Raw genomic sequence first — 6571 nt, 5'->3', positions numbered from 1 at the left:
TTAAGTCTTTGGCAGAGAATTACAGACATTCTGGCCAGAGAGATTATTAGAAATATGGCATGCATTGGACTAAAACAGGATGCCTATTAATTATACACTGTATTATATTGTTTGCTAATTGTTACATGAGATCTTTTAATTAGTCTTAAAAGATCATGTTTTCTGTATCTTATAATATCTACAATGCCTACAGCAACACCAGTTACACCACAGGTGTCTGGTACTTGTTGATTGGTTAGTCCCACTGGCAACATTATGCATGAAAAGGGGGACCATGTAGAGCCCCATGAAGGCAGAACACCAGTTTTCAGTCTGTCTTCTAACAGGGACTTTGACTTGTTTTTGCCACAGCATCTGGCACAGAGCTGGGTATAGAGTAGTTTTTTGATAGGTGTCTGGTTAATTGAACTTCTGAACCAGGTCACATGGAGATAGGAATGACAGCTCGGATTAGTCACATCTGCTAAGTGTTCTTTTTTTTTTTAATAGACAGAAGATCTTTATTTCTGAGAATTGGTGTACAAAAGGCAGAGGGGACAAGGGGAGGGAAGGAAAGAGTGAGCATGGGCTGGAGTTGATGCCAGCTTAGGGACCTCTAACTATTTAGGAAAGTCCGGACATCGAACAGGAAAAGAAACCCCCAATTAGAAAAAAAAAAAAAAGATAGACATAGAAGTCACGACGGCGTATGGCCTCCTGCCCCACCAGGTACCACCACGTGATATCTGTTTACTCTTCCCCTCCCTCGTCCCTTCATAAAGGGAGGCAAAATTTTTAAAAATTAAAAAACCCTCCCCCTAAAACTGTCCAAGACAACTGTGGGTCCTATTCCCTGCTGTCTCTTGGCCTGCAGGGATCGGTGCAACACAATGAAACTACAAGCACACACTGCTTGGAGTGAGGGGGAGCTTTGCAAGGCAGCAAATGATCTCAATCTGAGGACGCAGTCCCATTTATTTGCAGATTGGTACCCCCAGGTTACAAGTGGATTTATGTAAATTGTTTCCTTGAGATGGTGTCTCTGTAAACTATACAGACTAGTTTTGTCTCTTGCTTTTTTCAGAGAAAAGAGACTTTGAAATTTAAGATAACAAACAGACATTCTTGAGTCCTAGGACCCATTAGTCCACCCATGCAAACCTCATCTTATTCACATGCAAATGAAGCACTCAATTGCACCTGGGCTGGCCAGATAGCAAGAACGCATTAGCACAAGGTTACAAATCGTCCATCTTCCAACCCCACAGTTCCCCAAAACAGGCTAGGTTCCCACAATGGGCCAAGTTCCTGCAGTCTGCCTTCCATCACCAGGCGTGGAGAAGCATGGGAAGGCGACAAGCCTTGAATTGGCAACACCAGAGAGCACCTAACCTCTCCAAGGACACATGCACTTGTTCCCTCCCTCACTCATGCTAACTCCCTTTGACACTAGAGGAAAGGGAACTTGGGTGACCTCGTTACCCACCCTCTAGCTTTCGACCCACCTCCCTTCCCCATAGATGCTCAGTCTTCCAAGATAATGGGCTTGTTGGTGCTGGCGGATGTGACCGTACAGGTAGAGAGACTGGGGACCTCACTGCAATCAGAGGTGGCTTCACCTTTAGGGACAAGTTGGGCCTTCGGGCAGCTCCCGCATTTCCAGGTGAGTCAGAGCCTTCCCCAGGGCCCTGGTATCTTTTGTGGCCACAAACACTATACAGGATTGGGGACATCAGCTGGGTTTAGTTTCTGACACTGGGCTGCGGGCTGGGAGCTTGAGAGAATCCCTGAGGCCAGAGGCTTCCATTGGCAGAGAAGGGAACCCCTGCCATAGTCTCATAGTCCTGCTTCACTATAATGCCTCCCAGTCCCCGGTTCTGGGTCAGCTGGTTTCTGTTGATCGGCGTCTTGGTACCCCGAGGTGTTTTGGTTTCAGAGGTGCCTGGGCCACCAGATCTTTGGCGATAGTTTCCAGGGGCAGCTGCACCAGAGGGCGAATCTTCAGTGGCGTCTTGGCGGCCTTAGGAAGTCGAATAGAGCCTTGATGGCATGGCATTTGTAGGGCATAGTGTCATTGAGCAGCCTCCTCAGCTATAACAGGTCCCTGCACATGCGTCTGGCAAGACCAGTCAGCTTCATGGTCTGGAGCAGGAATGCTTGCCTGTTCTTTCCATATTCCTTTTTTTTATTTAATTAATTAATTTATTTTTGTTACAGATGTTTCTTTCTTTTCCCCCACTGATATTCCTCTCCCCCTCCTTTGTTGTCCATGCCCACTGTTCACGCATACATGCATATAAGTTCTATGGTTTATTTCCCCCACCCAACCCCTATTCTGGGGATTGTCAGTCTGTACCCCACTTCCACATCTCTGGGACTACCCCGTTCCTCAGACTGTTATGTTCATTATATTCCACAAATAAGTGAGATCATGTGATATTTGTCTTTCTCTGCTTAGCTTGTTTCGCTTAGGATAATACTCTCCAGGTCCCTCCATGTCATCTCAAAGGATAAGAGATCTTTTTTCTTTCAGCTGCATAGTACTCCATTGTGTATATGTACCACAGTTGTTTTGTGTTTTTTTTTATCCTCACCCGAGGAGATTCTCTCATTTTTTGTTCAGATAGAGTGGGAAGGAAAGAGAGATAGAGAGAGAGAGAGAGAAACATCTGCGTGAAAGGGACATATAGAGTGGCTGCCACCCGCATAACCCAATCAGGGCTGGGGACAAACTGCAACCGAGGTACATGCCCTTAGTGGGAACTGAACCCGGGTCTCTCTGGACCGCAGGCCAACGTTCTAACTGCTGAGCCAAACTGGCCAGGGCACCACAGCTTTTTTATCCATTTGTCTATTGATGGACATTTGGGCTGTTTCCAGATCTTAGCTAATGTAAATAGTGCTGCTACAAACATGGGGGTACATATATTCTTTCTGATTGGTGTTTCAGGCTTCTTAGGGTATCTTCCTAGAAGTGGGATCACTGGGTCAAATGGAAGTTCAATTTTTAATTTTTTGAGGTGACATCATAGTGTTTTCCATAGTGGCTGCACCAGTCTGCATTCCCACCAGCAGTGCACTAGAGTCCCCTTTTATCCACAACCTCGCCAACACTTGTTGTTTGATGATTTGTTGATGGTGGCCATTCTGACAGGTGTGATGTGATACCTTATTGTTGTTTTAATTTGCATCTCTATGATGATGCTTCCCTGTTCTTCGCCAGCAGCTTGGCCCAGTTGGTGCTGGGGAGAGATTTTGGGCTTCAGGTCTGGACAAATGGCCCCTCAAATGTGGCTCTGCTGTGCCCTGAGCAGCCCCCTCAAGCTGGATTGGTTCTTCAGTCCCCTGTATTTCTTCCAGTAGATCCCACAGGAAGCACAGAGGCAGCACTGCATGTTGGGTGGGCTCCAGGCGCACCACGAAGCAGACTGTGTTGTGTGGCAGTTCTCGAAAGACAGGCCCTTCTGGAATCCTGCCCCTTTCATGCCAGGTTTGGAACCACAGAGATGATCTGGTTAGGATCTGGCTTGGTGCAGGTGGGCATGTAGACCTGTTTCAGTTTGCTGTCTGCTTCAGCAGCTTCCAATCTCTTCTGCAGGAAGGAAAGAAAGAGAAAGATCAGAGCATCTCAGCAGAAGGCCTCTGGTCCAGCCTCCCCAACCCAGACCATACCTAAGTGTTCTTTATTTCCTCTGAAAATTGGGCTGAGAAAATAAAAATTTCATGTACTGCAAAAACAGTATGTCAAATTTTCCACCTTGAACTCTGAAGAAACAAGCTGTAAAAGAAAACGTAAATGAATTCTTTCAATAGCCTTATCAAAGCCTCGGAAGGAAGATAAGTCTCAAGCAATATTCATACTGTTTACAAGAAAAACATCCCATCTGGTTTCTTAAGCAGCCAACTAGAGTTGTTCCAAGTATGTACAGCATCCAGGGTTGTCATACTCGCTACATGTTCCTTATTGCTCCTCATCCATATACTCATATGGATATAAATTCAGTGGCTATAACAAAGACTCCATAATTTTTTTAAAAAATGGCTTGAACCAGATTAGAGTTTATCTCTCTTTCATGTGAAACACCAGATAAGCACTCCAGAGAAGATATAGAGGCTCCACAATCATGAGAGTCTCAGGCTATTTCTATCATATTTCTCTACCATCCTCAACTTGAGGATTTCACCTCCAATCTCAATATGGATGCTTCAACTCCTGCCACCACAGCTGCATTCCAACCAGTGAAAACAGGAAAAGGAGAAGTTGAAAACATGCCCCTTTCCTTTGAGAGCACAGTACAAATATTTCTCACACCTATTCTCCAAGAATGCAGTCAACAGTCTCACCTAGTACAAATAGGGTTTAAAAGGCTGACTTTTTCTTCAACTCTGTGTACAGTTGAAATTTAGGAATTCTGTTATAAAAGGAAGAAGATGTGAATGACTTTTGGGGAACAAGAATTAGTTTTTGCCATATCAGGTCTATTTTTAGTAGTCTAGCTTTTTCTGGGTGACCTAGAAAAGTGATTCTTAAACTTGTTTAGGAGGTGAAGCACTTGGGGATCATAGATCAAACATGAACATGAGATGCTCGATATAAATGTTTCAAAAACTGTCTTACAAGAAACATTAGTCCCACAAGATAGATTAAAGAGAAAGATAGTGCTGGAGTCAAATAATTTTGAGAACTACTATAACTCCATTTTTTCCTGGAGATGTGTGGATACATTTTCATTTTAGAGACTGAGAAAACAATTTACTGTTCTTAAATTTGGTATTCCCGAAATGTATTTGACTGAAGACTTCTTTGTGTAAGCCAAGTCCTCACAGAACTAGTATACTGCAAAACACACATTGGAAGACAGATTTAATTTCATCTCCTCAACTGGGAGCAACTTTACTAGCAAGAAATATGACTGTGAGTTATAAATTTTAAAAGCACAACTATAAACTCTGGTGTTCCAAAATTAAAACACACCCTCAAACAAAGAATAATTACATGTTTCTGAGTTTCTTGCTTCATATTCTATTGTGTGTATATGCTTTGCTTCTTCACTCATTTTATCCTACATGGGTAGCAGGGAAAAAAGGTTTTAGTAAAAATAGAAGAGAAAAACTTGCCAAAATTTTATTGATTGATTCAGTTCTTCTAGGTATTAAGAAATGTCCCCATTAATGTGTGAATGAAACAACTGAGCCCGTGTCACAGAATAGTCTATAGGAGATTAGCTTGAAAATCAACTGGCTTTAAGACACAATTTCTGTGTTCAAATACATGTAACCTATTTGGGGAGCAATGGCTAACCCACGAAATATAGCAAGTTTGGGAATTTATATGCCCTGTGTGCGGGTACTTCACATATGCACCTATTTCCAATAGACTTTTTCCTCTCAGTAAAGAACAGCCTGTTTTGCTAACTCATTAGACGGGAACAGAAAGTTCAAGGGATTAGACAAGCTGACTCAAGTGACCCTCCTCTAAGAGCTCTAAGTGTTTGCAGGCTTCATGCACTGAGACCTCTCTCTCTCTCTCTCTCTCTCTCTCTCTCTCTCTTTCCCTCTAATGTATCAGAAGTAGCAATATTAGACCATATGGGCTATAACCACTCCTGGTTTTAGAGAGCTGTTGACAACTGTTCACAATAAATGGCTTAGTCACTATAAAATGATTTTTTTTTTTTTTTTTTTTTTTTTTCCTCACCCGAGGACATTTTTCCAATTTTTGTACAGATAGAGTGGGAGGGAGAGAGAGAGAGAAACATCGACGTGAAAGGGACACATCGAGTGGCTGCCACCCGCACAACCAACCAGGGCCGGGGACAAACTGCAACCAAGGTACGTGCCCTTAGCGGGAACCGAACCCGGGTCTCTCCAGACCGCAGGCCGACGCTCTAACCGCTGAGCCAGACCGGCCAGGGCTATAAAATGATTTAAGTGAATATTTTCTCTTTGTATAAGAGTCAACCCTCCCTGCCCTGGGGGAGAAGACGATTTCCCTAGTTGGAAGGAGGAAGACAGAAGGAGCAAGAGGAGGGGTAACTGGAGCCTCTTGAGCTGTGAGCACCATGTGGAGAGATGGACCTCACTCTCAAGGAGAGACAAAGTCAGACAGGTGGACACCTCAGTCTGCAGCATCAGGAGGTTCAGGGTTCAGTCTCAGAGACCAGCCAGCCCATTGAGACCAGCCCCAGACCTGTCCAGGGTGGCATGAGCAGTGCTGTCCTTTTAGGACAGACAGGAGCATCCATGGCAGCCTGCATAGGGCCTCCAGATTGTCCAGCAAAAGCGGCACCTCCTCATATTCCTGCCAGCTCATGTAAACTTTATTTTAGGGCAATGCCCACTTTAGATCATTTAACGTCCAAAATAAAGGGTGATACCTTGGACACTCAGAGAAGGCAGGGATGTTGGGGAAGGGAGAGTCCCGGAGCCTATACTTTTGAGACTAAACAGAGCTAGCTAGAAATTTCAACCCTGTCATCCTCACCAAACCCCTTCATAAGTACACCCCACTGCCCAGGAACTACTGCAATATCCTGAAAACCTTGGGACAGGTCTTCTGCTCTACCAACCCCTTTTCTAGAGTAGGGAGTAG

At 44.3% G+C, this 6571-nt stretch overlaps 1 pseudogene; it reads right to left on the bottom strand.

The window, feature by feature from the left end:
• Positions 1-1503: 1503 nt before the first annotated feature.
• LOC118643801 lies at positions 1504-3924 on the bottom strand (annotated as a pseudogene).
• Positions 3925-6571: the final 2647 nt, after the last annotated feature.

The sequence above is a fragment of the Molossus molossus genome, unplaced genomic scaffold (genome assembly GCF_014108415.1).
Source record: "Molossus molossus isolate mMolMol1 unplaced genomic scaffold, mMolMol1.p scaffold_m16_p_4, whole genome shotgun sequence".
NCBI classification, from domain to species: Eukaryota; Metazoa; Chordata; class Mammalia; order Chiroptera; family Molossidae; genus Molossus; species Molossus molossus.
This window is presented reverse-complemented; position numbering and strand designations above follow the sequence as displayed.